The sequence below is a fragment of the Triturus cristatus genome, chromosome 7, assembly GCF_964204655.1.
Source record: "Triturus cristatus chromosome 7, aTriCri1.1, whole genome shotgun sequence".
NCBI lineage: Eukaryota > Metazoa > Chordata > Amphibia > Caudata > Salamandridae > Triturus > Triturus cristatus.
Genome location: NC_140590.1, coordinates 1,617,046,547 through 1,617,070,422, shown reverse-complemented (window position 1 = coordinate 1,617,070,422; position 23,876 = coordinate 1,617,046,547).

The window sequence follows — 23,876 nt, the reverse complement described above, 5'->3', positions numbered from 1 at the left end:
AAGAAATTCTTGGTGGACACAGGTGCAATGAATAGCTCTGTTTCTCGTTCGCTGGTCCCTGGTGCGGCTCTGTCTGGCCAAAATAATGTTTCAGTAGGCTTTTCAGGCATACCGGTTGTAAGCCCCATTTCCAAACCCCTTGCCTTGACTATCGGTCCTTTTATTGTGGATTTGCAATGCCTATTGACATCCAATTGTAGAGAAAATTTAATGGGCCTAGACTTGTTAAAACAGTTGCATGCGACAATATTTTTCTCTCCAGACGGTGTCTATATGACTATGGGACCAAATGTGATACATTCTCAACAGTGTCTGTCCAAAGATGCACCCCCTTCCTGCTGAGTTTAAGGCTGTGCTGCCCACTTTGTGGGCAACAGGTGACACGGATGGGGGACTCTTGCAAATTCCCCTAATTTCCATTAAGGTTAAGGACAATGCCATTTTGCCCCGTATTCCCCAGTACAAAATTCCTCAAGCGGGGGAGCGAGCTTTGTTACGCATTACACAAGATCTGATTGAGTCGGGGGTAGTTGAGGAGACAGCAGCGAATGTGTGTAACAACCCTATTCTTCCTATTCTAAAAAGTCAATCCCAAGACTCCCTCGATGACAACACAGATGTTTATCATTTTGTGATCGATTTGCTCGCAGTTAACAAAATAGTGGTCCCTTAGTTCCCTGTGGTCCTTGACATTACTGCCCTTCTAACAATGATTCCTTCCTCTGCCAAATTCTTCTCTGTCATTGATTTGAAAAATGTGTTCTTCAGTATACCAATTCACCCCTATAGCCGTCATTTATTTGGTTTTACACTAGCTGGCAGAAGTTTTAGATTCTGTCTGGCTCCTAAGGGCTATACAGAGAACCCTAGTATATATAGCCGAGCCTGAAAGCCCAATTGGATTCCCACACACTTTCATCAGGTAACGAATTGCTCCAGTACGTGGCTGACATACTGATTGCTTCTGAACAGGGATGCAAAGACAGTACGGTTAAGTAGTTGCTCCATTTGGCTCACCATGGACATAAAGTGTCCCTTTCTAAATCTCAATATTGTCGACAGGAGGTCACCAATTTAGGCCACTTTCTGTCAAAGGAGGGTAGGAGATTGACCACTGAGCGCATTAGTAAAAATGCCCATCCCTAAAACTCAGAGGGATGTACTCGCCTTCATTGGCATCACTTCCGACTGTTGACATTGGATCCCTAATTTTTCACTACAAATAAAGTGTTTGCTTGTACTACCCACTAAAGGTGTGCATGAGCCCCTTCCTCGGATGCCTGAATGTCAGCAGTCTTTTGAGCATTTAAAAGTTGCGCTTTGCTCTGCTCCTGTGCTTGGCACGCCTGATTATGGGAAGCCGCTCGTGTTGTACGTACACAAGACGGCTGGTTGTGCACTTTCTGTTTTAACAAGGCCTTTGGAGGTAAGCATCGGCTGTGTGCTTATTTTTCTGCTTTGCTTGGCCAAGTCGCCAGAGCCCTCCCGAGCTGTCTAAGAGCGGTCGCAGCTGTGGGCATCTCTATAAGGCAATCGGCTGGGCTCGTACTTGATACTGACCTCACAGGCATGTTGTGGACACTCTTTTGAACAAGACCAAGACGCAGCACCTTACCAGTGCACGTCTGACCGGTTATGAGTTAACTCTTTTTGCACCACATATTTCGATAAAAAGATGTGCCACTCTGAACCCTGCCCCGTTACTACCCCTCCCTTCTGAGAGTGTGGAAATAGACATACATGATTGTCTCTTTCAGACAGAGGAAGAGACGAAGGGACGGGTAGACCTGACTGATGTTCCCTTATCTGACCCCCAAGGGGAACTATGTGTCGATGGCTCTTGTTTCAAATTACCAGATGGCACTACCACCGCAGCATATGCACTCACTACACTGCATACGGTAGTTGAGACATCACAAGTTCCTTATCAGTCCACTCAGGCAGCTGAGTTAGTCACCCTTATTAGAGCTTGTGAGCTGAGCAAGGGACTGGCTGTTAATGTTTATACTGACAGCCAGTTCGCCTTTCGGGTCGCTCATAATTTTGGGCAGCTCTGGGCAGAGAGAGGGTTCCTCACCTCTCATGGGACGCGTATTCCACACGGCCCTCTTATACATAGGCTTCTGTCCACCCTGACACTTCCTAGGAAATTGGTTGTAGTAATGTGCAGTGCCCACAAGGCAATTACTGATGATGTAGGGAGGGGGAATGCATTTGCAGATTAGATAGCTAAGGAGACAACTCAAACGAAAATGGAAAAGATGTTTGTAGCGGGTCCTGCTAGGTAGGTACCCAAGGTCACCATGTTTGAGGATACTCTAGACAATGTGAAAGAAATCCAGAGCGAGGCAACGGTTGAGGAGTTAGCAGTATGGCAGGAAAGCTCTGCACGCTTAGATGAAGATGGATGTTGGACGGATAAGTCCAGAAAACAGATGTATCTTGCCAGATGCATAAGTCCTCCCTGTGGTCACTATGGCGCACGGGCCAGCCCACAGTAGCGCGAAGGGCATCTGTAAATTGTTAGATTCAGTATGGCTGAATCACAACATTCCCAAAGTTGCTCTTCATTTAGTAAAGTACTGTATGGTATGCATAATGTATAATCCTGGAAAAGGCACCCCTACACCTCCTGGTAATTATGCACCGCCTTCCTTCCCTTTTGAGGTTCTCCAGATGGATTTCATCGAAATGAAACGAGTCAACAATCTGAAATATGTGTTAGTAGTTGTTTGTGCATTCAGTAAATGGATTCAGGCTTACCCCGCTAAAGAGAACACAGTCATGGCAACGGCTAAGGCACTCCTAAAGGAGTTCTTCTGGCGTTTTGGTTTGCTCCGTTGAATTTGAAGTGACAACGGAAGTCACTTCAATTCAAAGGTTATTTAGCTGGCGTGCAATGGTCTGCACATCAAGCAGAGATTTCATACTGCAAACTACCCCCAGTCAGCAGGTTTGATTGAGAAGTACAATGGTACCCTCAAACTGAAACTGGCAAAGATCACAAGATTGCAGTGGCCAGATGCTTTACCATTAGCTCTTCTGTCTACAAGAGCTACGGCTCATTCTAGGACAGTATGGTCACCGTACGACGTTGTGTTTGGGCGTCTGGTTAATGTCTGGGCGTCCCGCGACCTCTTTGGTTTTCTGAAATAGAATACCCTTTACTTGTGGATTTATATAAGTTGACTAAAAGTTTGCACTCTATTCACCAACAGATCCATGAGGCCCTGCTACCAGCTCCCGATGGGCCAGGTCATGATATCCGGCCTGGTGACTATGTTCTGGTGAAGAATTTCCAGAGGAAAGGCAGTTTGGAGCCGCGCTAGAAGGGGCCAATCCCGTTTCTCCTCACCTCTCACACAGCAGTAAAGGTGGACGGCCAGAAGAACTGGATCCGTTCTAACCATTGCCGGAGGGTGCCCCTCCCGCTGCCCTATGATCAGTGGGTACTTGATGGAATCGGCGATTCTGAAACAGAGCAAGTGCCTCGTTTTGTTCCCTTCTCAGATGCCCGGCTGATGTGGGCACCCACAGAGGAGGGGAGCAACGCAGTGTTGAACGAGGCAATGCCACATGAGATCAAGGCCATCCAGGAGTCCCAGCCTGCTGGCCCATCTGTGCCTGAGCCCCAGTCAATTGGCCCCTCTGTGTCTGAGCCCCTGTTTGCAGACCCCTCTGTCCCTGGAGTAGTTAGGTACAATTAGCCCCCCCGACGGAGGAACAGTGCAGGGACTAGCAGGGATGGACTCAACAAGTCACGCCACAGTAGAATAGGAAGAGGTGATATTGGTGCATTGTTCGGACATTGAACAGGATTGCTCGAGTGTGCTCACCTGGGAAAGGGAGTTCCTCATCCTGTGTGACGTGGGATTTCTCCAAAGAGTTAGGATCGCCTAGCTCCACTGCTGGTGCTCTTCAGCACCAACACTTGATAAACAATAGGAGTCTACCAGCGAGGCTCTGACGGACGCTGGGGACATTTTGTCCCTCTCTTGTTTCCTTGTCATTGGCTCTATTGTGGAAATATGGATTTTTCTGGTCAATTATGTCCCCTATCTTGGACCCCAACGGTTCTATGTGCATGTTACAAGTACATGTATGTTCCCTCCAGTTCCAGTTATGAAGACGCAAATACATGTGCGTCCACCGTTAACATGTCCTCTTTTAGATCCGCCATGAATGAGCCGGATATTCCATTCCTAAGTACGAAAGGCCACCGCCTTTATATGGTTCACTTATGCCATTTTACAGTCCAGGCAAGTAGGCCCTGATCCTGTCATCAAGCTTTTCTGCTTTCTGCCTCTGAAAGCTCCAGTCTGAGCCTGCATCTGTGACCATGAACTTTGTCTCATCCTCTGCGCGGCTCACAGTGCCTGACATCAGCTTGCTGCCTGCCAAGAACTGTATTTCACCTTCGGAAATTATCTGCTCCGCTCCCTGCCCAATGCATTCCTGTCTAGTAGCTTAAGTAAACATTCTGCCAGCTACCGAGCAAAGGCCCGGCTTCTCTGTCTTTATGCAAGTAATTCATAGCCCTGTTACTATGGAAGATTCCTGCCCTCGCATCTAGTGTAGACACTTAGACGCTTGTACACGCACTAACAGTCAGTATAGTCAGTATAGAATAAGATTCTACTCCAAGAAGGCCTCTCTTTTGGATAACATAGTTCTTTAAACATAGGATGTTAGATATGATTTAGGATTAGGTTGACTTGACCCTCCAGACATCTGTCGCCACATGTAGAGCTAAATGTCAAGTCCCCTTCACCCCCTAGCTGCACGTCAATCACACGTCATGCTGCTGCGCGCGCATCTCTGCAAAGTATTTCTGCTGACATTGCGAAATTATTTCATAGGTCCACCCATATGTAACATCACAACCAATGACGTTTCCTTGTTACTCCCAATTACGCCTCCTTCAGCTACGCATGTGAAATGTTATCTTTGCTATCAATTGTTACGCCTCTTGCATTTGCTTCGCTGTAATGCCTATTGTATAAAAGTTATTAATAATCAATAATGTATGTACTTCACTTCCTGAGCCTCCGTGGTGATGGAACCTGGAGTCCACGATTTCGAAATCGTCCATTGGAATAAAGCCCGTTCTTAACCTCTAATACCACGGATTCTGCCTCTTATTTATTGAGCTATTTTTATTATGTTCTGTATCAAATTAAGTCCCGGTAATTAAATTATTTACCACACTATCGCATGCCTTTTCCTCTGGCTCAAAAACAAATTGTACCCATTTGGTCACCTAATTATGGAGGAAGAGCAGCCCTTTGGAGTCCCGCGTTTCGGACAGGGTGGGTCTGGTTGGTCTAGTTGGTCTATTAAAAGTAAAATTGTTTTCGTAGTAATTGTCCTGATCTTTCTGATAGCAGTACTTGGAATAGTGTGGTTCCTTGTGGAGAAATATCCTATGCACTCTTTGATTGGTACAACTCCCATTCCCCCTGAACACATGTTCGTTACTTTGGCCCCTCACAAGGGTGAGCACAGAAAAACATATGTAGATACTGTCTTCTTGCAGATGCTCCACCAGGCACATAATACATCAAATGTTACTAATTGTTGGATTTGCGGCCTGCTCCCTTCTGTGACACATAAGAACGATCTATTACTGTCGATGCCATTTTCCTATCTCGGGAGTTGCGAGGCCTGGTTTCAACTGTTTACCATGGTGTATACTCATTTCCATTCTGATGTCATGAATATGACATATGCTGATTATGACACTGTGTTAGAATACACACGTGTTCACCAAGGGTTTACTCCAGGAGAATGAGGGTCCCCTGTTACATTGTTCCCAACAGCCTGTTTGAATATATACGAGAACGAAAAAAATGTAACATGGCTTCAAAATGAAATGTTGGATTTTCAGGTATTTAATGTCACTGAATATTTTAAGTCTTTCCAGATGCACAATATTACTCAGGATAAAGCAATGCCGGTGCCGGTGGTTAACACAACAGCTAGTTTTTATGTTCGAGGCCTTGGGAATGTTAAAGTGGGAAAGATAATTGCAATTATACTCAGTAGCGGTCCGTGGAGGGAGTTCGGTGGGGCAGTGAGGCGGGGCAGGGTGGGGAAATGTAAACACCGGAATATGGATGAACGGAGGTAAGTACACATTTAAATAAATAAAACGAATATCGTTGCGCGCGTTGCGTCGCATTTTGTTTACATTTCCCCACCCTGCCCCTCCCCCGCCCCGCCTCATTGACCCACCGAACTCCCTCCACGGACCGCTACTCATTATACTTATGTGTTGTGCACAACAAGTAGCCTACCTTTACTTCCCCCATAATGTTTATTTTGTTTGTGGGTCCCAGGCTTATGTGTGGCTTCCTTCGGGATGGTCTGGCATATGCTGTGTCTCTTTCCTCCTTCCCCCAGTGTATATAGCACCGTCAAACTATCATAGAGATCACCAATTGCAGTGTAGGAGTGTCCATCTATCCCGTATTAGAAGGGTTATCAATACAGAGATATAGATCAGACAGATACTACTCTACAGCAGTTCACTGTTGCTATTTAATTTTATTTATTTACTTATAGGTTTTGTAGAGCGCCTGATTCACCCCCGAAGGGGTATCTCTGTGCTGCGGCAATGCTACGAGAAGGCTGAGAGGACAGGTTAAAATAGAACGGTCTTGAGGAGCTTTCTAAATTGGAGATAATCGGGGCATTGTCTCAGGTGGGTGGGAAGCTGATTCCAATAAAGGGGAGCAAGGTAGTAGAAAGCATTCCCACCCAACCTTGACTTCCTGACCTGAGGGACCTGGAGAAGAGATTTGGTTAGAGAGCGAAGAGTCCTGGAAGGGACATAATGGTTACATTTCTCAGCAAGGTAGGACGGGCCATTGTCATACAAGGCCTTGTAATGTAATGTAATGTAATTAGGTGCTTATATAGCGCTCTATCACCCAACGGGTATCCTGGCGCTTAAAAACAGTGAACAGTGCAGCAGGTTTTAAACTTAATACGCTTGCGCACCGGGAGCCAATGAAGTTGTGGGAGGAGAGGAAGGGAGGCAGTTCTAAGGGAGGCATTCAAGACAAGGCGTGCCGCAGTGTTCTGAACTACTTGCAACCTGCACAACGAGGACTCATTGGCTGAGACCAGGAGAGCGTTGCAATAATCTAAGCGGCTTAATACCATTGTCTGGATGATGGTTTTACGTGAGGATTCTGGGAGAAAAGGAAAAACTCGCCATAACAGACCCAGCAGGAGCCAGCGGTATAGGCTGCATGCTCCTTCATGGTCAGTGACTGATCTAGGCGAATGCAAATGCCCAGATTCTTAAAAAGAGTCTTTGGTGCAGGGGGAGCACCAAGATCCATCGGCCACCAATCCGGTGTCCACACCAGAGGTGCCTCTCCAAAGAGCATTATCTCGGTCTTCCCTACATTGAATTGAAGAAAATTACTCCTCATCCAATTGGAAATAGCTACCATTCCAGAAGAGAAGGTAGACTGAACTGAAGGAGTGGATTTGTTGAATGAGAAGAGAAGCTGAGTGTCATCAGCGTATGAAATAGGAGTGAAACCACAGGTCCTAAGGAGGTTGGCCAGGGGAGCGACATTGAACAAGGTGGGGCTCAAACATGAGCCCTGTGGCACTCCCTTGGTCAGCTCCATGGATTTTGACCGGAAAGGGCCAAGGTTAATATTCTGAGAGCGGAAGGAGAGAAAACTTGTCATCCACTGAAGGGCTGGTCCTCTGAGTCCAATTTCCTCCAGTCTCCTGAGCAAAATTTGGTGAGAGACCGCGTCGAATGTGGCGGAGAGGTCCAACAGCACAAGAAGCGTGGATTGGCCTCTATCCAAGAAAACATAACATCCTGATATTATTTGCGACAGCCACCAGGGCAGACTCAGTGCTGTATTTGGGCCTGAAACCAGATTGAGAGGAATCAAGACTACCAGTAGATTCAACATAGTCAGATAGATGTTTATTGATGTACTTTTCCAGTAACTTGCTCAGGAGCGGTAGTAAAGAGATGGCCGGAGATTGGAAAGATCTTCCATAGGGACCTTGGTGTTCTTATGAATAGGAATGACCTGTGCCGCCTCACATTCCATAGGAAGATGACCCTCTCTTATAGACAAATTAAGAAGCATGCAGATGTACGAGGACAGCTGTTCAGATAGAGAAGAAGACATTTTGGCCAGGATAATGTCAAGGGGAGAACCAGATTTTACTGTCCGTAGTAGTGATTCCACATCTTCACCGGTCAGAGGAGGAAAACTCTCCAACAACTGTGTCTTTGTAGGTGTGGGTGGGCTATAGAATGTAGCATCCTGCTACTGACTCCCAACAGAAGTAATTTTATCATAAAAAGCTCAATTTTCTGTGCAAAGTACCAAGCAATATAATCGCAGAGGGCTTGGTAAGGGGCCTCTTCATTGTCACAAGCCTTGGGGTTGGTAAAGGACTTGAGGATCTGGAATAGGACTTTAGGGGCGTTCCCTGCTTGGGCCAACTGCAGTGCTTTAAAGGCTTTCCGTGCAGCCTTTATATTTTTGTGGTAATAGGAGAGAGCGGACTTAAATCTGTCTTTGTCAATCTTATCGTGAGTTCGACGCCAGCGTCTCTCCAGATTTTTACACTGTCGTTTTTCTGCACGCAGCTCGGGTGAAAACCAAGCTGTCTGAGGGTGCCTGGCCATACTGGGAAGAGGTTTCAGGGGCGCAAGATGATCAATGGCTGATTTAACAGAGAAATTATAACGGGCTAAGCCATCCTCTATGTTGTTAGGTTCCCCATACCAAGGTGCAGAGAAAGCAGCTTGAAAAAGATCCGGGGAGATTTTATGCCATTGTCTACAAATACAGTGAGAAGAAGGGTGGGGTGCATCGTACACTCTAGGGCCCTGAATGTGGAAGTCAATTGGTGCATGATCAGACCAAATCAGCGGCCGGGTAGAATCACATGAAATACAAGGCAAGTTGAGGAAAATAATATCCAGAGTGTGACCAGCTATGTGTGTCGGGCCGTCATTGATCTCAGCTAAATCTAAAGAAGCAAGGTATGCTAGAAGCACCGACGCGTCAGAGTTAGCCGTACATTCACTGTGTACATTGAAATCTCCCAACAGTAGGACATTTTTGGTACCTATTAAGGGTATCATCCCCTTTTGGGGCTCTATGTCCAATAGTCTCAATATCCCTCACCTCACCAGGGTAGTGGAAGGGGCCAATAATATCACGCCTGGAATTCTGACAAATATCACAGCTGAGCTCCAGGCTACGAGGCTCGTTGGTCTTCAGAACAGGATGGTGTTAAACGCCATCCTTGCTGATCGGGTGGGTCCTGCCGCATTATTGGCAGTAGCTGCTGTGTGCTTTTAGGCCCTACAAGGCTTGTGGAAAGTCCAGGCTCTCCTCTGAAGATCCTCATAAAGAGTGCTTATACTACCTTTGTCCAGATCACAAGCCTAGAGACTGTAATCACTGCGGGACTTTTTCTTCAAAAACCCTCAAGGATCGTGAGGGAAGACATCTCCTTTGGCTTCAAAAGAGAAAATCTGTAAGAGATACTGACTCAGAGAGTGAGGGGAGGCCTCATACGTCCTCTAAGAAAAGGAAGGAAGAAGATCTTCCTTCTGTCCAGAGAGATCCAAAAAAGTCAAGATGTCAGAGCAAGGAGTCTTCTGTGGAAAGATGGGTGAAAAAGGAGCAATCTGGCTCATTTCAGCCCCCAAAAAGATCTGGTTCTGCTCCTTCTTCTGCGCCACATACTACCTCTCAGAAAATCCGCCCGTCTACGGGCTCGTCAACAAGGCATTCTCCGCCTATGACCGTGGAAGCGAGGGCTCTGTCGACGATTTCTTCAGGGACATCTACGACGTTGACGGTCAAGACGACGATGGCTGTGGCGTTGACGAAAACTGAAGTGGTGATGTTGTCGGTGTCTTCTGTGAGGAGTTCAACGTCGTCGAAAGCTTCGCCATCAACGGTTCATTTAGGAGTTGCATCGTCGACGTGCTTCTCCGCCCCTCAACGGACATTTTCACACCATCAACGCAGTCTCTTACGATGATCCCGTCAACAAGGAAAAAGGACATGCCAGTCTCTAAAACAATTCCTTCATTGTTGCAGGGCTATTCTAATGTTTCTCCTCTGACTCCTTCTCGCCTCCTGAATTCCCAGGAACCAGAGAATGAAGGTCCTTTTGGCCCAGCTTACATCCCCTCTCAACTTAGAGTAAAGTGCCAGGAATCAGAGGAAGAAGACCAACCAGATGACCCTTCTGCGTACTTGGAAGCTGAATATTCCTTCTCACACTGGTGCTTAAGCATGCAGCGCATGGACACTTTTCAAGAGCATTAACCCTAATATGAGCAGAAGAGGAGGACCGTCAACAGGAACCCTTCATTAACATTCCGATGTCACTGGTCACGGACTTATATATGATGCTCAATGACTACTATAAATGTTTTCCTGATGCCAATGTAGCTCAAAAGCCAGTTCCTCAACAGGAGGATCCTGTCATTATACGAAATCAGGAAACTCCACCTGCTCTACGAAAACAGAAGTCCTTACCTCCCCTGCAGATACCTGCTCGAGCATCAGACAGTGGGGACCAACAATTGGAAGAACGGGAGCTGCAAGTGGATTCTAATGTCCACGTTGAATGGATCGACTATGTGACACACACACACCGCCTTCTCTCATGCTGCCAGTGGCTGATTCTCCGCCAGCAGATATCGGCGGCTTCCATGACCTTCTCGAAAGAGCGTCGAAACGTTTTGACCTCCCCATGCCGGTCAAGCAAGCGGAATGCTTCTTATATGATTTCAAGGCTGCCACGCAGCGTCCTGTTAGGGCGATCCCTATTGTTGACTTCTTGTGGCAAGAAGGCATTAAGTTGATGAAAATTCCAGCTTCTGTGCCGGCAGTTATTCCAAAACTAGACAAGAAGTACCTGGCGCCTGAGGACTCTCCTGCATGTCTCATTGGCCATCCAAAGTAGGGGTGGGCGGAATTTGCGTAGTCACAGTATGCAAATCTCAGCGAAACGGAAACAAATCTCCACGAGCACGCAGAAATTCCGCGAACACACGAAATTGCTTGCTCGCGATGCTTTTTTCCGTTTGCGAACGCTATTTGCGTGCTCGGGGGGGAAATATCTCGTGAACACGCATTTTGAGAACGCGAACAAGCAAAAAAATCCGTGAAGCAGCGGAACGCAGAATTTTGGGCAATTCCGCGTTCTCCGCGGAACACGAAATTACCCAAATTCCGCAAATTCCGCGAGCAAAACGGAATTTACCACCCAGGCCTAATCCAAAGCCTGAATCTGTAATAATGCAGGCTGCTCAAAGGTGATCTAAGAGCCCTACTTCACCATGTACCGCTCCACCAGGCAAGGAAGGGCGCAGGTTAGACAATATTGGAAAGAGATTTTCCGCACTGGCGGCAATGGCCATCAGAGCCTCCAATGCCGTGGCCATCCTTGGGAGGTACGATAGGCGGATGTGGTCAGACATTGCTCCTTTTCTGGAATTTGTGCCTGAGGACAAGAGGAAGGAGGTGAAAGAAATACTCACAGAGGGAGAGAGAGCCTCATCAGAAGTCATCGAAGTGACGCTGGACATCTCTTCTACTGCCTTTAGGCAGATGGCAGGCGCTGCCGTGTTGTGCAGACAGGGTTGGCTGAAGGCGACGACATATTGCCTGGAAGTCCAAGCTAAGGTGCTTGACATGCCAGTCGATGGGGAGTACCTTTTCGGTAAACATGTGGATGAGGTGATTCAAGGTATCAAATCTGAAACCGATACGGCAAAATCTTCAGCCAATTTAAAGAAGTTCTCTTCTTTTCGAGGAAGGGGCCAATTTACATTTCGGCCACAGCTTCAGCAGCATTTTCAGCCCTACCATCAACAGGGTTTCCGGCCTCAATATTCTGCACAGTCCTTTTGTCAGACGCCCGCACCAGCTCACACGAGGGCTGCGGCACAAAGTCGCCCGCATCTGGAGGAAAATTCCATGATAAAGGCAGAATGCAATGAGAATCTTCAGGCACCCGTCACCCCAGTCCCACTCCAGTTGACACAAAACTGCTCCAAATTCTTTGTTCAATGGAACTCCATTTCGTCTGACAGATATGTGTTAGATGTCTTCAACCGTGGTTGCACCCTGGAATTCATTCAACAACCTCCGAATTTCCCTCCAAGAAATACTGCTCACTGTCATCTGGCGTTTTTCAAAAGGGAGATAAAGCTCCGACAAACAGGCAATCAAAGTAGTGCCACGCAGTCAGCGCAACCTAGGCTTCTACTCTCACAAGAAAAAGACTGGAAAATGGAGGCAGGTTATGGACCTCAGGTTGTTGAACAAGTTCATCAAAAGTCAGGATGTTGTCGCTCCAGGAGATTCTCCTTTACTTGGATACAGGAGAATACAAGACCTCCCTGGATATTACGGATGTGTACTTCCATATTCCCATTCGTCCAAAGCACCGTTGTTCCAGGTGGCAGGGTGCAACTACCAATTCAAGGTACTACCTTTCGGGATAAAGTCAGCGCCCAAGGTTTTCACCAAGTGTTTGGCACCAGTGGCGGCCTATCTCCGGCGTTCCGGCCACCAGGAATTTCCCTACCTAGACAACTGGTTGGTCAAGGCCCGAACCTTTCAGGGTGCAAGGTAGTCCACGAGCGCCTGTCTGTGCCTTTTCCACTCTCTGGGTCTCAATCTCAACAGAGAAAATTCTTCGCTCCTCCCCTCCAAGAATCTGGTGTTTCTGGGAATAATGTTAGATACCAGCCACTCAATGGCGTTTCCCCCAGATGAAAGAATTTCTCGGCTTCAAAGGATGGTTCAGTCCCTTTCCTCAAGAAGGTGCGTTTGTGTGAGGATTTATAAATCAATGTTGGGGATGATGTCATCTTGCATCCCGTTGATTCCTCACTGTCGAATGCGGATGCGACCTCTTCAGGAGCAGCCCGTCTCCCAATGGATCCAAGCTCGAGGCTCCTTCGATGACACTGTGTCAATTACGCCAGAGATGATCAGGGCGATGTCCTGGTGGACATTAAGAAGCAATCTCTCACAAGGCCTATCCTTCCTCCCAGCCAAACCTTTGATGATAATGACAACGGATGCTTACATGGAAGGATGCGGGGCTCACCTCCAGGAACTTCAGGTCCAAGAGAGGTGGTCGGACCAGGACTTTCTGTGCCACATAAACCTATTAGAGCTGAAAGCAGTGTTCCTAGTGCTTCGTTCCTTCCTACCAAGGATAAAGGGTTTGCCCATTCTCGTCCGCATGGACAACACAACCACCATGGTCTATCTGCAGAAACAAGGGGGGACGAGATCTCCGGCCCTCTCAAGTCTGGCGCAGCGAATTTGGAATTGGCTGATTCACCACAATATTTTGTAACAAGTCCAACACGTTCCAGGGGTGTTAAACAAATGGGCCAATGCGCTCCGAAGAGACACTAAGCAGTGTTACGAATTAAAGATGGATGCCGTTCAGCTGGGAAAAATATTTCAGTGTTGGGAATTTCCAACCTTGGATCTGTTCGCTACATCACTCAACAAAAAATTTGAATTTTATGCCAGCAAATTTCCTCAGCCAGGTTCTCGGGGAACGCCTTCCACTTTTACTGGGAAGGGGCGTTTGCTTACCTGTTCCTTTCGTTCCCACTAATACCAAAAGTTCTACAAAAGATGAAACTGGAGCCTTGCTGCATCATTCTCATTGCCCCGGAGTGGGCAAGGCAATTCTGGTTCACAGAGCTGTTTCGCCTATCGGAGGCTTCTTCAATACGTCTTCTTCCTTCAGAGCACCTGCTTTCCATGGACAAGGGCCAAGTAGTTCATCCACAGATTCACTCTCTTCACTTGTCGGCCTGGCTCCTCACTAAGCAGAGTTTGGTGACTTAGCTATCGTTCAGACGAACCTGTACCAGGCCACAGAGTCCAGTGACACCAGCGGGGGGACAGCTGACTGGGGAACTCTTGCCGGGTGATCCCCTTGACGGTGGCTCTTCCAGCCTGTAGCCGCGTGAGGAGACTTCAACTCCCAGCTGCCCCTGCTCCTACTGACGGCACTTCCGCCGCAAGCGCGCCCGGAGGCGCTAGATAAACGACAGCTCCCCCGGTGGAGCGGGGGGCACTATCGTTCAGACGAACCTGTACCAGGCCACAGAGTCCAGTGACACCAGCGGGGGGACAGCTGACTGGGGAACTCTTGCCGGGTGTTCCCCTTGACGGCGGCTCTTCCAGCCTGTAGCCGCGTGAGGAGACTTCAACTCCCAGCTGCCCCTGCTCCTACTGACGGCACTTCCGCCGCAAGCGCGCCCGGAGGCGCTAGATAAACGACAGCTCCCCTGGTGGAGCGGGGGGCACTATCGTTCAGACGAACCTGTACCAGGCCACAGAGTCCAGTGACACCAGCGGGGGGACAGCTGACTGGGGAACTCTTGCCGGGCGTTCCCCTTGACGGCGGCTCTTCCAGCCTGTAGCCGCGTGAGGAGACTTCAACTCCCAGCTGCCCCTGCTCCTACTGACGGCACTTCCGCCGCAAGCGCGCCCGGAGGCGCTAGATAAACGACAGCTCCCCCGGTGGAGCGGGGGGCACTATCGTTCAGACGAACCTGTACCAGGCCACAGAGTCCAGTGACACCAGTGGGGGGACAGCTGACTGGGGAACTCTTGCCGGGTGTTCCCCTTGACGGCGGCTCTTCCAGCCTGTAGCCGCGTGAGGAGACTTCAACTCCCAGCTGCCCCTGCTCCTACTGACGGCACTTCCGCCGCAAGCGTGCCCGGAGGCGCTAGATAAACGACAGCTCCCCCGGTGGAGCGGGGGGCACTATCGTTCAGACGAACCTGTACCAGGCCACAGAGTCCAGTGACACCAGCGGGGGGACAGCTGACTGGGGAACTCTTGCCGGGTGTTCCCCTTGACGGCGGCTCTTCCAGCCTGTAGCCGCGTGAGGAGACTTCAACTCCCAGCTGCCCCTGCTCCTACTGACGGCACTTCCGCCGCAAGCGCGCCCGGAGGCGCTAGATAAACGACAGCTCCCCCGGTGGAGCGGGGGGCACTATCGTTCAGACGAACCTGTACCAGGCCACAGAGTCCAGTGACACCAGTGGGGGGACAGCTGACTGGGGAACTCTTGCCGGGTGTACCCCTTGACGGCGGCTCTTCCAGCCTGTAGCCGCGTGAGGAGACTTCAACTCCCAGCTGCCCCTGCTCCTACTGACGGCACTTCCGCCGCAAGCGCGCCCGGAGGCGCTAGATAAACGACAGCTCCCCCCGCGTCGCGGGACGCGCGCGGGCGACGCCGGGCTGAGCCCGGGCAGAGGGCGGGCCGTCTGTGGCCATCCGGGGCAGGAGGTGGCAGGGCTGGGCCCATTCCATAACAACATACAATGGGTAAGCGTAAAAGTGTGTCAAACATGGATGGAGGGAAAAAACCTAAAGTTGCCAGGAAATCTGATTCCATCCTATTATATTTGTCTTCGGCTGTGGGCGCTTTGTCAAAAGAAATTGCAAACGCGGAACACGAGCTGGGTATTGTATCCCCTGCTACTGACTCTTCACTGATCATCACTGATGCTTCTCAAACCCCTCACGTGCCACTGGTTCCCGAGATAGTGGTTGTCCCCCATAAGACCAGCACGGCAGAGGTTAATGTCCCGGCTGTCGTTGCTACTGAGGCTCACTCCACGGAACAGCAGTTGCAGGTGCCTATCAGTAAGACAAGGGCAAACACTAAAAGCAAGAAGAAGAAGGTCGGGGATGTGCAAATTACTGCTTCCCACTCCAAGGATAACAATGTGGAGGACTTTTTAGAAAAACTTTTTATTGATCGTATAGAACCCTTATTAATGGATGTGGCTAAGGACATTGTGGATACATTGAACGCTTGCCTAGCGAGCCTATTAAAGAAGTGTTCACTAATAGAATCTGTGGCCAACAAACTTGCGGAAATTAAGGATCCTTACATAGTCTCCGGAGAGGCTTCGGATAATAAAGTTATTGTTCCAGCAAGCCAGGCTAGCGATATGTTAACCAACAGGGATGTAATTCCAAAATCCCCAGTGTCAAGTAATCTCTGTTTACCAGCTAACCATATGGGCCCCACTCACCTTACCCGAGGTCTCCCAAATAAATTAATAAGGCCCGAGCACCCTTTGGCCAGTTTTCCATCGTTAGGCTCCCAATTGTCCATAAACCTGCCACCGGAAGCCGCGCCCCTCGTTGGCGTCTTTATAGGAGTTCCCCCACTTGGCCCGGGTGAATCAGAACCCACCACAGATTTAATATATAAGGCAAAATGATGGTGCAGGGAGCGTTCCAGTGGTGGGTTAGATATTTCAGATAATTTAATCATGGCAAGACGGGTAGGGTGGATAGGCATTTCTACAAAACATATACAGGGGGATTGTGTTATTGTTAATTTTAATGCTGCTGATCTGGCTGATAGACTGTTCTGGGATGGTTCCCCAATTGTGGACCAAGGCTGCATGAGGCCAGTCCCGCTGGGTTTCTTTTACCCTCCCCCTGTTACAACCCATCGCCCTTCTCTACTCCAGCAGATCGAGCATCTTAGAGATGGGGTGAGTAGGAATTATAACCTGAAGCCAGGAGGGAGTGGCTTGGCCAGAAGTAACCTTTCACACCTTGCTCAAGGGGAACTAAACGCTTCCATTGCCAGCCCCTCAGTGAGGCCCGTACAAACGGTTCTTGCAGACCCGAGACTGGTGATGAGTAACCGTTTCTCTCCCCTCTCAGATATCGAAGAACTTGATTGACGGTTACCTTTAGCGTTAACATCAGAATTAAAGGATACCCCTAAGACTGACCCATTACCTTCCTGTAAATTTATTTCCTGGAATATAGCCGGCATCAGAGCCAAAAGATCAGATCCACCGTGGGTTGATTTTGTTACCAAACATGATATTATAGCTTTGCAGGAGTCGTGGGATTCCTCCCCCACGTTTTGGTTGGATGGCTATACCAGCTTTGTTGTGCCAGCAATCACTAGCAGCATGGGGAGAGCTAAAGGAGGCCTTATCTTCCTTTTTTCACTTTCGTTGAAAGGTGATTTTAAAATGATTAAGTCAGGTTCTCCAAACCTTTTAATTGTGGAATGGTCAGTTTCTACATCTCACAAGGTACTATTGATTAACTTTTATAATGCCTGGGATAGGGAACTCCGTACTGACCATATTACCCTATTGGAATTTTTTTGGGATAGTTTCAGTCTGAATAACGATACTCTTTTAATTTTAATGGGCGATTTTAATATACATCCCTGTGGCGATTCTTGCTTTTTTGAGGATTTCGAGGGTCCACCAGGTTCCCTGGCTCCCCATTTTGAACATGCAAAAGCAGGGGAGGCTCTTGAAGCTTTGCTGGCCAATTTTAATATGTTGGAATCTATAAACACAGAGGGGGGGGAGCGCATATGCACATATAAGGGGCACGATCATGGTTCAATAATTGATTATATCTTCTTGACCCCAGGTATTTTATATAGGGTTGTGACCTATAGAGTAATTAGCTCCCCCTATAGTGACCACAACCCGGTGCTACTTGAGTTAATCTGGAGTGATCTTAAGGCCAATGGTACGTCACCACTGAGAGGAGAAATTGCTCTGCTACCTAAGGATCAAGGCAGAAGAATTAAGTGGGCAAAGGTTGTCCCGGAAAAAAAAATTGATAATCTTTTCCATAAAATTGAGGCTAGTGTAGCCATTTGTCAGGACCCAGCAGCTGCTAATGCAGACAAGATGGGGGCTTTTGAAAGCATATGTGTCCAAATAACTCATGACTTGTCATCCACATCACATGGGTATGGTACTAATCATCGTAAATGGTTTGACTCAAACTGTTCTAGAGCCCATAGGGCCCTAAAGAAGGCCCTTCTAACTTCCCCAAGAGACAGGGCTCTTATTGACAATCTCAGGAAGGAGTACAAGGCTATAACTGCCAGTAGGAAGAATGCAATTAAGCAAAAGGCATGGGAGAGCCTTCTTAATGTGGATGTTTTGCGGGATAGCAGTCACTTTTGGTCTATTATTAACCACCCTTTTTTCTCCGAAACCGAGAATACGGTTATGGACAATGTAATTTCTGATTCGGATTGGATGCTTCACTTCCAGAGAGTTTATGGAAATATAGCCTCTGATGGGACACATAACCCCACAGTGGCTTCCGAGCATGCCCCTCTCGTTTTCTCCTGTTCGGAGGTGGAGAATGCAATTCTAGAGTCCTCGCGAAACAAAGCCCCGGGTCCCGATGGAGTGCCCGTAGACTTGTATTCCCACTTCCCGAAATTTTGGGCTAAGATCTTAACAAACATTTTCTGTGCTGCAAATGGCAACACCCTTCCTTCTACCTGGGTCACTTCTATTATAGTGCCGATCTTTAAGAAGGGGCAGAGAGATGACCCGGGGTGCTACAGACCCATCTCTTTGCTTGACTCCGCGTTTAAGATCCTGGGCAGAGTCTTGTTGAAGAGATTGAGGGAAAACATCGAGCTGAAGGGGGGCCTTGCAAATATCCAATATGGCTTCAGAGAAAAAAGAGGCACTGTTGACCAATGCCTAAAATTGAAACAAATCCTCGTGGAGTGCATCCTTAAAAGCTTGGAGGCTTGTTGGATATATTATTGCACGACTGCTCCAGCCGTGAAAGGTTGCACCGCCAGTCATCGAAGGAGGTCTGTGAGACTGAAAACTGCTTTCAGTCATGTTCCAGCGCGAAGGAGAATATAAATTGGGGGAGCGACTACTGAAACCTGAGACCCACTGGAGGGCTGTGAAAAGTTATTTGCACATTGGCAGCTGAAACATTTGGTTGAGAAACGGACCCCACCAGAGGGGAAGATTCGGGACTTCCACTCCCAGCATACTGTTCACTGGAGAGCAAGTGCGAGCAGGGAAAATGATGTGGCAGTCCAGTACTGTTATTCTGATTTGCCTGCCCTATGATTAAGATGCCAGGAGGCATTGAAATGCGTCAGGGCTTAAAACAATTCAGGTGTTTGCAATCGCTTCTGAAAATAAAGTTTCGGTTGAAACAAATCCTCGTGGAGTGCATCCTTAAAAGCTTGGAGGCTTGTTGGATATATATATATATATATATATATATATATATATATATATATATATATATATATATATATATATATATATATATATATATATATATATATATATATATATATATATATATATATACATACAGAGGTTATATTATTTGTTTGCGTTTCTGGTTATCATACTATGGTTGCATGGTGGGGCAGTTCACCTGTTTTCCCACCTCCTTTATTCATTGTGTTACTGCTTACCAGTCTGATTCAAGCATGTGAATCTATAAAAGATACAATACTGGAGAAAAAAACAAGTTACTTACCTGTACACTTTGGTTCTTTAGTATTGATATATTTTATAGATTCACATGCGGCCCTCCATCCTCCCTTTACAGGTGCACCTTACATACCTCTCTTATTTTACTAACTATACTTGTGCTCACAATCAGAGGAAAGGTGGCCCTGCAGGGGATGGATACTCTGGGTGTGTGATGTGATTGGCTGGAATTTGGATGTTCTTTAATGAGGTTAACTGGTTACTAAAGGCTTTTGATTTTCAAGGGTGATTATCCTTTAAGCTGTTATACTGCTATTTTACTGTTACCGTGGGACTCCCACTATGACGACGGGAAAGATTCAAGCATGTGAATCTATAAAATATATCAATACTGGAGAACCACAGTGTACAGGTAAGTAACTTGTTTTTTACTGCATCCCCATGGTATTTAAAATTACGCTTCCTCCCTGATCCATTTACAACTCACTGGCCCTACAGCACTGCTAGATCATCCTTTCCTGATACTTCCATGCAACAGGTCACTCAGATTCTAAACTCAGACCACTGGTCCTCTTGGTTGAGTTGAATAGTTGGCCTTTCGATAAGCAAAGATGGTATATCATCCTCAACTTGCCCTTTGTTTTTTGGGCACCATAACCAAGTGGGAAATTATGAACAGAGGGGTACCCTCAAAAGTCTTGCCAAACTTTTTTTGTCGATTCCTTGGAAAGCTATACTTTGACTATCTCTAATTTTGCATTGTGGACAACAAGTGCTACATCTATCTCCCAGCAAGAGGCCCCCTGTGAGGGATCTAATATCATCACCCAACTACATTCAATTACATGTATGTCATGCTTACTTCGTGTCTCAAAAAAATAGTTCAAAGTTTGCTTTCACGAACCACAATTTTCAGAATGCTTTTCTGTACTACTAATCTGTAGGAATCAATAGGTCTTGAATAGGAACATTTGAGATCCATGTACCCAGGTCCTAACTGCAGCAACATTGTATCACGGTGGCTTAGCAAATGATGCCATAGACCAAGAAGGAAATTATGCATAAATCAAGATGACTGCCATCTCTCCTGAATATGCGAGAATTCATGGCCTGCTGGAAATCTTGGCTCATTGTTAACATGCTGCAACCTAGACCCGTTCTCCGCATTCTCTGACCAGACAGTGCAGACTCTGTTCTGCCCACCAGCCTTTCCTTCTCTGAAAAGGGCCTGATCATATATGAAGTACCACTTCACCGCATTCAAGCCACACTAAGTCAATCAATCAATCAATTAATCAATCACTTATTTGTAGAGCGCACTAATCACCCGTGAGGGTCTCAAGGCGCTAAGCGGGGGCTGGTGGTGCAGCTACTGCTCGAACAGCCCGGTCGTGAGAAGTCTCCTGAAGGTCAGCAGGTCCTGGGTCTGTTGCAGTTGTGTGGTGAGGGTGTTCCATGTCTTGGCAGCAAGGTAGGAGAAGGATCTGCCGCCGGTGGAGGTCCTGTGGATGTGCGGGACGGGCGAGGTCAGCGGATCGAAGCTGGAAGTTCGGGGTGTAGAAGGTGAGACGCTTGTTGAGCTATGCTGGTCCAGCATTGTGTAGTGCTTTGTGGGCGTGGGTGAGGAGGTTGAAGGTGATCCTCTTCTTGACTGGGAGCAAGTGCAGGTCTTTCAGTTGGGCAGTGATGTGGGTGTGGCGGGGTATGGCGAGGATGAGACGTGCGGAGGCGTTTTGTATGCGTTGGAGCCTCTTCTGGAGTTTGATCATGGTCCCTGCGTAGAGGGCGTTGCCGTGGTTCAGTCTGCTGCTGACGAGGGCCTTTGTGACCATCTGTTCTGCTTGGGTTTTCGGATCAGATAGAACCCGCTCATCAGAGCCTCTCTAACCCAGCCAGAACGTTACCCTCTCCCTAGGGCCTATTCACAACAAGTAACCACAGATATATACCACCTAAGGACAGGGAATTCCTACTATATATATATATATATATATATATATCTAGACCTCTTATAATACAAGTGGCGGCCTCGCGATCCCAGACGGACCCAGGACTTCCTACCCAGACGGCAGCCTCAGCCTCACGGTCCCAGACGGACCCAGGACTTCCTACCCAAACGGCAGCCTCAGCCTCGCGGTCCCAGACGGACCCAGGACTTCCTACCCAGACGGCAGCCTCAGCCTCGCGGTCCCAGACGGACCTAGGACTTCCTACCCAGACGGCAGCCTCAGCCTCGCGGTCCCAGACGGACCCAGGACTTCCTACCCAGACGGCAGCCTCAGCCTCGCGGTCCCAGACGGACCCAGGACTTCCTACCCAGACGGCAGCCTCAGCCTCGCGGTCCCAGACGGACCCAGGACTTCCTACCCAGACGGCAGCCTTAGCCTCGCGGTCCCAGACGGACCCAGGACTTCCTACCCAGACGGCAGCCTCAGCCTCGCGATCCCAGACGGACCCAGGACTTCCTACCCAGACGGCAGCCTCAGCCTCGCGGTCTCAGACGGACCCAGGACTTCCTGCCCAGACGGCAGCCTCAGTACAAGTTCATCCTATGATTACCATAACATACAACAAGGGAATCAGTTTTACTATTTATCAGATCACACAAGAACTGCCAGTTTGAGCACAACCTGTTCTCTGGTTCGAGGGGCTCCTCTCTCCCTTATTCAGTTACCACTTACCTGATCAGGGTTAACATCTGTTCATGTCAAGTCACAGCTGACTAGAAGAATAGGCTACCCTCTTATACAAGAACACGCAGCACATGTTGATTCACTACAAACTGGGTACTTTATTACTCATTACATACGCAATCACATAACATTACTATGTAACACATAACCTGCAAAGAAAAGTGAAAGATTAGGTTGTACACTCTAATAAGAAAGGGGTCGACATCACCTTAGTCGTGTGTAGCCTGCACTCAATGGTCATCTAGGTTCCCTTCTCGTCTGTGCCTCGGCTCGCCTGGAAGTCACACCTCCGCAGTCACGGATCTGTTCCCTTCTCCCTTCTCCGAGTCACTGGGACCTCTTCCTCATCGGCTACTCTCTCCTCTCTGGCTATTCTGCTAGAAGAGTATCTGTCTCTCGGTTTTTCTCCGCCTTCAAGTTTGTCATCTATCTTCCCTGGAATAAGTAGTAGCTTTACTGCTAACGGCTAGATGCCGCCTACGGACTGAAGTAAGTGCACCGTATCTGCCTCAGACTTTCACTAATATAGAGGTGCATTTCCTCATGGAAAATTCCGGCCGTAACCTGCCGCCCACCAAATTCTTGTACCTCCCCGTACCAAGGACACGTTCCCAGCCGGCCGGCCTGATGTAGTGTCTTCGGCATGAAGAAAAATACAATCCTTCGATAAGGGCTGGCCTGAACCGGTTCTCTCCAAGCGAATAACACCTCATAACTAAAACATCACCCTTAACCTAGAAGCATCTCAAGCTGCCGGAGCAGAAAGAAAGATGGAGTCTCTCCCGTTTGAGGCCTACCAGGCCTGAATTCAGCACGGCTCCATGAAATACCCTCACTACAGGACAGGTTATCCCTAATACTAACGAATCTATCCCCTAGGATATGTGTGCAAGCCCTGATCTATGGGGAAGAACACAGGATCATGTCGAAGTGCCTAGTAAATAGGCTCCATTCACTACTCTAACCCTTAGACTTGGATGGTAAGAGACTGAAGTCACACTAATCACCCGTCAACACAATAGGGCCGGGAAAATCGAGCAGTACATTTCACCCTTGACTTCAGTCTATTATACATTCATTAAACAGAACTAACATCTGTGGAAGAATAATATGAAACAAAGCTAACTGATCTATGTCTAGTACCAAATGTGCAGAATTGAAGTAGTGAAGGAATACACTGAATAAAGCAACAGATAGAAATCAAAACAGCGATGGTAATCAGAATACCTCCTAATATTTGACGTAACAGATACAAATCAGGTAACCAATTAAAGAGCCAGTCAAACCAGCCCTGGTCAATGTGTTTTCTAACTTCTTCTGTCAAGTCATGTAGCTTATCAATGTGAGCGCGAATGGATTGTGTATGATCAGACAAGTTAAAACAACAAAGACCCTCAAAATCAGAACAATCGTGTCCATGTTTAAGCAAAAGATAATCAATGGCCGCTCGATTTTGCAAGATGGCTCTGCGTTCACCCTGGGCGTCTAACAGCATGTCAGACAGGACTGTAGAAGTATGATTAATGGATTTTACCATCCAACAGGCCATTTTCCCAATAGATTTGGCATTATAAACCGCCAAAGCAGGAACACCAATAATTGAAATAGCCAGGCTAAGGTATTCAGACTTGGAATATAAATGCAAAGACGAGTCACAATCCTCCTGTAACATCACTGTATCTCGAATCACACGAGAATTGGCATTCGGATGTGACGAGAACATCAGTAAACTGAGTCTCGTAATGGCACAAGGGCCTCCAGAAATATTTGCGGGGACATATGGCCAGGAAGTATTACCACATGAGAAAAGCCATCCGGCAGGTAGTAACATCGTGCGATAATG